Source organism: Nerophis ophidion, linkage group LG03 (genome assembly GCF_033978795.1).
Source record: "Nerophis ophidion isolate RoL-2023_Sa linkage group LG03, RoL_Noph_v1.0, whole genome shotgun sequence".
NCBI lineage: Eukaryota > Metazoa > Chordata > Actinopteri > Syngnathiformes > Syngnathidae > Nerophis > Nerophis ophidion.
This window is the reverse complement of record NC_084613.1, coordinates 19896484-19908484: the sequence shown is the minus strand read 5'-3', so window position 1 is coordinate 19908484 and position 12001 is coordinate 19896484.

The window sequence follows — 12001 nt, the reverse complement described above, 5'->3', positions numbered from 1 at the left end:
GGACTCCTTACCACAGTGTGGCAGCCTGCCATTGGTCAGCACTCAGTGTCAATCTGTGGCCATCAGCCAATCAGAGCGCGTGACACTGGAGCTTGTCATTCGCCAGCCAATGGGAACACGACCGAATCCAAACTCTTTATTCATACGAAGAAGTCATTATGACGAAGGTTCACTGCTGCACTACTCAACGTCATATTGTTTTATAAATGCAGATATTCATCTTCATATGATTTTACAAGAAGTGTTACTAAACTTACACAGCGCTTAAATTTGCGAGCAAATAAAAGTGGCTGATTGATTGATTGATTGAAACTTTTTTTAGTAGATTGCACAGTACAGTACTTATACAGTGGGGCAAAAAAAGTATTTAGTCAGCCACCGATTGTGCAAGTTCTCTCACTTAAAATGGTGACAGAGGTCTGTAATTTTCATCATAGGTACACTTCAACTGTGAGAGACAGGATGTGAAAAAAAATTCAGGAATTCACATTGTAGGAATTTTAAAGAATTTATTTGTAAATTATGGTGGAAAATAAGTTTATGGTCAGCCATTCAAAGCTCTCATTGATGGAACAAGGTTTTGGCTCAAAATCTCACGATACATGGCCCCATTCATTCTTTCCTTAACACGGATCAATCGTCCTGTCCCATCAGCAAAAAAACAGCTCCAAAGCATTAGGTTTCCACCCCTATGCTTCACAGTAGGTGTGGTGTTCTTGGGATGCAACTCAGTATTCTTCTTCCTCCAAACACGACGAGTTGAGTTTATACTAAAATGGATACATGGATGATACAGCAGAGGATTGGGAGAATGTCATGTGGTCAGATGAAACCAAAATAGAACTTTTTGGTATAAACTCAACTCGTCGTGTTTGGAGGAAGAAGAAGACTGAGTTGCATCCCAAGAACACCACACCTACTGTGAAGCATGGGGGTGTAAACGTCATGCTTTGGGGCTGTTTTTCTTCTAAGGGGACAGGACGATTGATCCGTGTTAAGGAAAGAATGAATGGGGCCATGTATCGTGAGATTTTGAGCCAAAACCTCCTTCCATCAGTGAGAGCTTTGAATGGTTGACCAAATACTTATTTTCCATCATAATTTACAAATAAATTCTTTAAAATTCCTAGAATGTGAATTCTTGGATTTTCTTTTCACATTCTGTCTCTCACAGTTGAGGTGTACCTATGATGAAAATTACAGACCTCTGTCATCATTTTAAGTGGGAGAACTTGCACAATCGGTGGCTGACTAAATACTTTTTTGCCCCACTGTATTCCGTACAATTGACCACTAAATGGTAACACCCGAATAAGTTTTTCAACTTGTTTAAGTCGGGGTCCACGTTAATCAATTCATGGTACAAATATATACTATCAGCAAAATACAGTCATCACACTGGTTAATCATCATTGAATATACATTGAATTATTTACATTATTTACAATCCGGGGGGTGGGATGTGGAGGGGGTTGGGGCATGGGGGTTTGGTTTGGTTGATATTTGCACTTCAGTCATCAACAATTATATCATCTGAGAAATTGACATTGTAACAGTGTAGGTCTGACTTGGTAGGATATGTACAGCGAGCGGTGAACATAGTGAGCTCAGAAAGCATAGGAACAAGTATATACATTTGATTACTTACAATCCGGGGAGGTGGGATGTGGTGGGGGAAGGGTGTTAGTTTAGGGTTGTAGTTGCCTGGAGGTGTTCTTTTAGTGAGGTTTTGAAGGAGGATAGAGATGCACTTACTTTTACACCTGTTGGGAGTGCATACCATATAAATGTGGCATAGAAGGAGAATGAGTTAAGACCTTAGTTAGATTGGAACGTTATGGAAGTAGTTTGACATGTACTTCGGTATCAAGGAGGTGTAGCGAAATTTACCTAAAAATCCTTAAAAGTAGTCCTGGTAAACATTGCAGCTTTAAACCTTCCTCACAGGAGGCATTAATTTTTAAAGGCCTACTGAAACCCACTACTACCCACCACGCAGTCTGATAGTTTATTTATCAATGATGAAATATTAACATTGCAACACATGCCAATACGGCCTTTTTAGTTTACTAAATTGCAATTTTAAATTTCCCGGGAGTTTCGTCTTCGAAACGTTGTGTAATGATGACGTGTACGCAAGACGTCACGGGTTTTTGGAACTTTGAGCGCTGCGCACACACAGCTAAAAGTCGTCTGCTTTAACGGCATAATTATACAGTTTTTTGGACATCCGTGTTGCAATTTGTTCAATTAATATTGGAGAAGTCACAGTAGAAAGATGGAGTTGGGAAGCTTTAGCCTTTAGCCACACAAACACACAGTGATTCCTTGTTTAAAATTCCTGTAAGTGAAACTTTCCTATGGATCAGAGCGCGGTCAAGCCAACATGGATCCCTACCACATGTTAACCAGCAGGTTTCGGTGAGAAAATTGTGGTTAAAAAGTCTGTTCTTACTGGAGAAAAGCTGAGCTTGTGCCGTCCATAGCTGCCGTCGACTCCCCTGAGACACTGCGCGTCAAGACACCCGTGGAGACCCCATTCCAACTATCAGGTAATATTAAACTCACTAAAACACTAGCAACACAATAGAAAGATAATGGATTTCCCAGAATTAACCTAGTAAATGTGTTTAAAAACATCGGAATCCATCCCAATGCGATTGCGTTTTTTTTTTTTTTTTTACTTTTCTTTTGTTTTTTGTAGTCCGTCGCTATCAATATCCTCAAACACAAATCTTTCATCCTCGCTCAAATTAATGGGGAAATTGTCGTTTTCTCGGTCCGAATAGCACTTTTTGTTGGAGGCTACCATTAAAATCAATGTGAATATGTGAGGAGCCATCAAACATGTGACGTCATCGTCTGCGACTTCCGGTAGAGGCAGGGCTTTTCTCTTAGCACCGAAAGTTGCAAACTTTATCTTGGATGTTCTCTACTAAATCCTTTCAGCAAAAATATGGCAATATCACGAAATGATCTAGTATGACACATAGAATGGACCTGCTATCCCCGTTTAAATAAGAAAATCTCATTCCAGTAGGCCTCTAAGGATCCAATTTAAACTTCAAATTTCATTTTAGTTTCATGATTTTGCCTCTAGACCACCAGCCTGGATCAGAAATAAAGCCATGGAGATGTAATTTCTTGTCTATGGCAGGGGTGCCCAAACTTTTTCGACTGAGGGCCACAGACTGACAAATCAAAGCCCACTTTGCAAACCAGTAGAACGTATAGATTTATTTCAAAGAACTATAAAATGGAATTTCAGTAGAAATTGAGAGTGAATGCTGAAGAGCCAGAGCCGAACTGAAACGCTAACAGTTAGCGCGCTGGCTGAAAAGTGTCAAGTAACAAAAATACAAGCAAAATGAGCCAAAAAAGCTAGCATGCAAACAATGCTTTTGATTGATTGATTGATTGAAACTTTTATTAATAGATTGTACAGTTCAGTACATATTCCGTACAGTTGACCACTAAATGGTAACACCCGAAAAAGTTCTTCAACTTTTTTAAGTCGAGGTCCATGTAAATCAATTCATGGTAGCATGCTAAAATAGCATGCTCACAGTTAGCATTTGCGAAATACCAAAATATTTGACACTGAAGTGTATACTTGTTGAATTAGCTGAAAACAAATGAAGCATCGTAACATTAGCATGCTAACTGTAACATGTGTCAAGTACTAAAATACATTTCTCCTAAGTGTGTAACTGAATTAAAAAACATAAAAATGCTAACATGCCAAAATATGACTGAAGTGTACCCTACAAAATTAGCTAAAAAAAAACTAACAATAGCATACAAATAGGTATTATTCATCAACTAATTAAATATTTGACACTGAGGTGTATAACTGCAAAATTATCAAAATAATTAGCATGTTAGCATTAGAATGAATGCGAACAATTGTGCCGCGGGTCAGTAAAAAATTAGCACCGGGCCGCAATTTGGACACCCCTGGTGAATGGGGTGTCAAAAGTGAAATCTGCAGGTTGTTGCTTTTTTTTGGCTGGTGCCACATTCTGAAAACACACTTAAACAAGAAATGTAGAGTAAGAACTACCAGTAAGAGCAAAATGGTGTGGCATGAAGTAGACATTTTCTTAATAACATTAATAATAAAACGTGTTGTAACCTTTAATACATAGCTGACATGCAGGCTTTTATTCCTCTTTAAATAAATTAAATCATTTCTTTAAATTGAGTATGTCCATGACAAATCTGCAAGTGAGCACCGTGCCAGCAGGGGGAGCTCTCTTACAGCATAACCGAGTAGGACATTGCCAGAGTTGACTGGTAAGTCAACACTGAGCACAATGGTTCAAAGAGGTTATTAACGCAGAATATTACTGAGTGCAATTTAACAGGATATTCCTCCATTCACTCAAGTACAAAAATCTGCCTTTTGAAATATAATAATGTTTATTATTGTACTTGTATTATGAAATACATCTGTCTCTCACTCAAGTACAGTACACTGAAGAGTGGTTTCAGATAAGAGCGGTCGCTCGGTTAACTGTAATGCTTTAAAATACAAAAAAACATCAGCGTTACAAACATCCCTTTCATTAGTTGGCATAGTAAATGTTACAGTCAACTACGGATATTATTTTCACAAATTTTGCGGCATTATCAACTTACCAATGTGTGTATATATATATATATATATATATATATATATATATATATATATATATGTGTGTGAATTATATTTATATAGCGCTTTTCTCTAGTGACTCAAAGCGCTTTACATAGTGAAACCCAATATCTAATTTTTACATTTAAACCAGTGTGGGTGGCACTGGGAGCAGGTGGGTAAAGTGTCTTGCCCAAGGACACTACGGCAGTGACTAGGATGGCGGAAGCGGGAATCGAACCTGCAACCCTCAAGTTGCTGGCACGGCCGCTCTACCAACTGAGCTATGCCGCCCCTTATTACATATATATATATATATATTTATGTAATGTACATATACATACAGCAGGGGTCACCAACCTTTTTGAAACCAAGAGCTACTTCTTGGGTACTGATTAATGCAAAGGGCTACCAGTTTAATACACACTTAAATCATTTGCCAGAAATAGCCAATTTTCTCAATTTACCTTTAATAAATAAATCTATATGTATAAAAAAAATTGGTGTTTCTGTCCGTCATTCTGTCGTACATTTTTTTTCCTTTTACCGAATGTTTTTTGTAGAGAATAAATGATGAAAAAAAAACACTTAATTGAACGGTTTAAAAGAGGAGAAAACAGGGAAAAAAAAGATAATTAAATTTTTAAACATAGTTTGTCTTTAATTTCGACTCTTTAAAATTCAAAATTCAACCGAAAAAAAGAAGAGAAAAACAAGGTAATTCAAATTTTGGGAAAAAATTAAGAAAATTATTTATGGAACATCATTAGTATTTTTTACTGATTAAGATTAATTTTAGAATTTTGATGACATGTTTAAAATAGGTTAAAATCCAATCAATATAACAAATTGGACCAAGCTATATTTCTAACAAAGACGAATCAATATTTCTTCTAGATTTTCCAGAATTTTTTTTTTAAAAGACATTCAAAAGACTTTGAAATAAGATTTAAATTTGATTCTACAGATTTTTTTTTAGATTTGCCAGGATATTTTTTTGAATTTTAATCGTAATAAGTTTGAAGAAATATTTCACAAATATTTTTTGTCGAAAAAACAGAAGCTAAAATGAAGAATTAAATCAAAATGTATTTATTATTCTTTACAATAAAAAAATAAATTTACTTGAAAGTTGTCAGGAAAGAAGAGGAAGGAATTTAAAAGGTAAAAAGGTATATGTGTTTAAAAATCCTAAAATAATTTTTAAGGTTGTATTTTTTCTCTAAAATTGTCTTTCTGAAAGTTAAAAGAAGCAAAGTAAAAAAAATAAATGAATTTATTTAAACAAGTGAAGACCAGGTCTTTAAAATATTTTCTTGGATTTTCAAATCCTATTTGAGTTTTGTCTCTCTTAGAATTAAAAAGCTTTCTAGTAAATAAAAAAATAAAAAAATAGAGGCAGCTCACTGATAAGGGCTGCTATTAGAGCTATTTTTAGAACAGGCCAGCGGGCTACTCATCTGGTCCTTACGGGCTACCTGGTGCCCGCGGGCACCGCCTTGGTGACCCCTGACATACAGTATATAACATGTATTATGTTTTTTATCTATATGAAAATATATATATGCATATAAATGATAAATGGGTTGTACTTCGATAGCGCTTTTCTACCTTCAAGGTACTCAAAGCGCTTTGACACTACTTCCACATTTACCCATTCACACACACATTCACACACTGATGGAGGGAGCTGCCCTGCAAGGCGCCAACCAGCATCCATCAGGAGCAAGGGTGAAGTGTCTTGCTCAGGACACAACGGACGTGACGAGGTTGGTACTAGGTGGGGATTGAACCAGGGACCTTCGGGTTGCGCACGGCCACTCTCCCCACTGCGCCACGCCGTCCCAATATATATATATATATATATGATTTTTTAAAATATATATACATACATACTTATATACAAATATAAAAAATAAGTCATATGTAGAAATAGATGAAAAAAGAGAGCACATATATATTTTCTTTTTTAATTTATATGATTTTTTAAGTGTATATATATGTACGTATTTACACATTTAAAAAATAAATCATATATAAATATTTATATATTTAAAATAAAGTATATATATAAAATATATATACATGTATTAAAAAGAAACAAATCATCAAAAATATGACAACGCGTGATTTATTTTTCAATATTTATTTAAAAAAATAAATTATACATATGCATATATATATATACACACATATATATGTATATATATATATATATATATGTATACATAAATGTATGTATATACATATATTTGTGTGTATATACGTATATTTATATATACATATATATGTATACGTATACATATATATGTGCATATATATACATATATACACGCACACATACATATTTATTACTTGATTTTGTATATATATATATATATATATATACACATATATCACTTGATTTTGTGTATATATATATATATATATATATGTTAGTGTGTATATGTATATATTTGTATATATATATATATATATATATATATACACACATACACACACAAAACCAAGTGATTCTTTAGCGTACCACCAAATGGAGCCAATTTACCGTACCACAGTTTGAGGATCACTGCCGCAGAAGTCCACTCACTATTATTGTATCAAAATTCTTAAAAAAAAAAAAAAACACTGTAGTTGTTAGTACTACATTCTATTGTATTGTTTTTATAAAAATATTTTGTGTCTGTAAACATTTTTATTTTTAAAAGGCATGTGACGATTTATTAGATGTGTGCTGTTTTGAGAAGATAAGCACCAATTAAATAGATTAAAATAAAAATAAAATGGTGGACGTTGATTCAAGGTAAAAGTGTTTTGAGTTAAGAGCTCTGTCACAGAACCAATTAGGCTCATAAGTCGAGGTACTACTGTGTCTAAATACAAACCCCGTTTCCATAAGAGTTGGGAAATTGTGTTAGATGTAAATATAAACGGAATACAATGATTTGCAAATCATTTTCAACCCATATTCAGTTGAATATGCTACAAAGACAACATATTTGATGTTCAAACTCATATACATTTTTTTTTTTTGGCAAATAATCATTAACTTTAGAATTTGATGCCAGCAACACGTGACAAAAAGTTGGGAAAGGTGGCAATAAATACTGATAAAGTTGAGGACTGCCCATCAAACACTTATTTGGAACATCCCACAGGTGTGCAGACTAATTGGGAACAGGTGGGTGCCATGATTGGGTATAAAAGCAGCTTGCATCAAATGTTAAGTAATTCACAAAGAAGGATGGGGTGAGGGTCACCAATTTGTAAGCAAATTGTTGAACAGTTTTAGAACAACACTTCTCAACGAGCTATTGCAAGGAATTTAGGAATTTTACCATCTACGGTCCGTAAAATCATCAAAAGGTTCAGAGAATCTGGAGAAATCACTGCATGTAAGCGATGATATTGCAGACCGTTGATCCCTCAGGCGGTACTACTTCAAAAACCGACATCAGTGTGTAAAGGATATCACCACATGGGCTCAGGAACACTTCATAAAACCACTGTCAGTAACTACAGTTGGTCGCTACATCTGTAAGTGCAAGTTAAAACTGTACTATGCAAAGCCAAATCCATTCATCAACAGCACCCTGAAACACCGCCGGCTTGGCTGGGCCCGAGCTCATCTAATATGGACTGATGCAAAGTGGAAAGGTGTTCTGTGGTCTAACGAGTCCACATTTCAAATTATATTTGGAAACAGAGGACGTGGTGTCCTCCAGAACAAAGAAGAAAATAACCATCCGGATTGTTATAGGCGCAAAGTTCAAAAGCCAGCTTCTGTGATGGTATGGGGGTGTATTAGTGCCCAAGCCATGGGTAACTTACACATCTGTGAAGGCACCATTAATGCTGAAAGGTCCACACAGGTTTTGGAGCAACATATGTTGTCATCCAAGCAACATTATCATGAACGCCCCTACTTATTTCAGCAAGACAAGTGTTACAACAGCGTGGCTTCGTAGTAAAAGAGTACGGGTACTTTCCTGGCCCGCCTGCACCTGTCTCCCATCAAAAATGTGTGGCGCATTATGAAGCGTAAAATTTGACAGCTGAAACCCCCGGAATGTTGAACGATTAAAGCTCTACATAAAACAAGAATGGGAAAGAATTCCACTTTCAAAACTTCAACAATTAGTTTTCTCAGTTCCCAAACATTTATTGAGTTTTGTTAAAAGAAAAGGTGATGTAACACAGTGGTGAACATGCCCTTTCCCAACTACTTTGGCAGGTGTTGCAGCCATGAAATTCTAAGTTAATTATTATTTGCAAAAAAAAAAGAAAGTTTATGAGTTTGAACATCAAATATCGTGTCTTAGTAGTGCATTCAACTGAATACGGGTTGAAAAGGATTTGCAAATCATTGTATTCCGTTTATATTTACATCTAACACAATTTCCCAACTCATATGGAAACGGGGTTTGTAAAAAGTCATGCAATATTATTAAACTCGTAATAAACACTTGGTGTGACGTCAAGGATTGTCCTTGCTTCTTTGTCACCATGTAAATGAATCTCTCTTTCCTCCATCACATCAAGACCCATTCCTCCCCCATCAGGGCCTCTTAGAAGCCGTTGCCACGGCAACCCGCTTGCTCCTCAAGTCTAATGTGGAACAAGGAGGAGAGGAGAGGACAGCAGCGTGACACTGACGTCACACTCGGATGCAAATCCTCCATACAGCGACACTTCACATCCTCAAAAACACTAAACGCTTTGTTGTCTGCATTCAGACAACAAATGCTGTCCGTCACAAGACAACGAGTCATTGTGGACCCAACAAGAGGTCTCGGCCAAGACTGAACAATAACTTCTCTTTAATACTGTGTTATGTCGAAGGAGCAAGCAATTAAATGTCCAGTTTTACATAGGAAAAATCCACAATGTTCCTCTCCAGTCCTGTAGAAGGTGATAATGGACTCTAAAGTGCTTGGCAACTGAAAGTTTTCCATGAGTATAAACTCAGTAGCACGCGTTTGTTTGAAAAAAAAAAAAAAAAAAATGTAATACTGTTCCCCTCCCGTCCAGTTGGGGCAAACTTTTTTAAACGCAGTTCCCGGGGGCTGAAAATCAATTCCTCACTTGGCACCTTTATCCTGATTTCCTCAAAGTTTTGTGTCAATTAGTTTTTTTAATGGTGTATTGCAACCAGGCCCTGCAATGAGGTGGCGACTTGTCCAGGGTGTACCCCGGCTTCCGCCAGAATGCAGCTGAGATAGGCTCCAGCTACCCCCCGCGTCCCCAAAAGGGACAAGTGGTACAAAATGGATGCATGGATGAATTGCAACCATTCAACAGAGCATTATCACTATAGCTTATGCGTCAAAGTCAAGGCCCGTGGGCCTGAATGAACTATCTGTGGACCCCAAGATGAAATTTCATTAGTAATAGAACCAGCCCACAGGCCACAGCTGACTGCTGCTGTTTTGCACACAGCAATACTCCATCAGTGTTGGCGCAAGGAATTTTCAAAATGAAGTCCCAGGGACCCCATCAAGTCATAAAAATGGGGTAAAATTTTGGGTCCCAGTTTTTTGTAACCGTTTTGAAACGAAATGATAAATGTATGCATTATCCTTTTATATCTCACATTCTATACTGTGTTTTGGAAAAAAGTTGTCATAAAGTTACTTAATTCACAAAAAAAAAAAAAATAACACAAAAGAAATTTTTTTTTTTATGCATATCTCAATTTATTCAGTTATAAACATTCATTAAATTTCTTCTTTTTTTCATGGAGCTAAATTTTTTCTATATTTTCATTATAATATTTTCAGAATGTGTTTGTTCTATTTTTCGCCAAAGTAACACAAAGTAAACAATCTGAACTTGTCTTTATTTTTTTGTTTTAATGCCATGATTATAATGCACAGATTTTCCTTCATTCGGCCCCTGAGATGTGAATTATGAATTATATTTATATAGCGCTTTTCTCTAGTGACTCAAAGCGCTTTACATAGTGAAACCCAATATCTAAGTTACATTCAAACCAGTGTGGGTGACACTGGGAGCAGGTGGGTAAAGTGTCTTGCCCAAGGACACAACGGCAGTGACTAGGATGGCGGAAGCGGGAATCGAACCTGCAACCCTCAAGTTGCTGGCACGGCCACTCTACCAACCGAGCTAAACCGCCCCAGAGATAAAATGGGTTTGACACCAGTGCACTACAGGGATAAACTGATACAGTAACAATTCCCGGTATTCCAGAATCGATACCAGTAATAATTTTTGGTACTTTTGTGTGTGTTAATAAATGTTTTTGTTGACAATAACATTAGATTTTTTAAGGTAATTTTTATTACAGAGCTGATTAGGATAACTGTGCTGTCCAGTTGTTTTTTATTTATTTAATTACATTTGAGTCTCATTTGCAATGCAGTTGCACTTTTAAGACGTTAGATGGCAGTACTGTATCTTGTCTAACAAGTAAGTGGCTTTTTCCTTTAAGCTGAATGTGTTATGTTGCGCCCTACAAAGTGTTTATACCAGGGATGTCCATTTTAGGCCCGCTGCAAGTATTTTTTTGGCTCTTGACATGTTCTGAGAATTAAATGATTCATTATTAATGAGGTATATCAAATGTAGCATTAACAACTATAATATTTGCATTGTCACTTTTTACACAAAAGCGAAGAAACCAATTTTTTTTTACCCAAATATTCATCATTTACTGATGTACATTGAATTTGTTTAAGTATCTTTAATGTGGAAAATGCATAAAACTGGCCCCCCAGAAATTATTTTATTTTTCAGTAGTTGGCCCTTGGTGAAAAAAGTTTGGACAGCCCTGGTTTATACTGTAAGTATTGCGCTTACTACACACCAGCTGTTTGATAATAACATTTGAGTTGTCGTTTTCATTACCAAACTTGGAGGTGTTGAAATCGCCATGTAAAACTGTTAATGCTAATAGTAGCCTGTCTATGGAAAATCTAATGTAAACTAGCATCGAGCTAAAAATTTTGGAAGAGTGAAGCCTTACTTTATGTTGGATTGTTTTCTACCAAGCTTTCTTGCGTTGTTGGTGTTGATAATTACAACATTACTTAGAGGGAGGTTGGCTCAGTCTGCCTTGAGTGATAGTTTACAAAAGTCGGTGTTAATCTGCAACCGGACGTAATGTCTTGTGCAACAATGGTATTGAAGTATGGCATTGTTTGTTTTTACGGGAATCAATACCCGGTAGTACCGACGGAAATCGGTTGGCACTTACAGGTATATAAGTACCAAATTTTTGCCTTCTTGTACGCCGTGGCAGCGGGCTGAGAGCGAGGGATGCAAACAGACTGGACAAGCTGGTAAAGAAGACCAGTAACGTGGTGGGAGTGGAGCTGGACTCTCTGGCGGTGGTGTCAGAGAGGA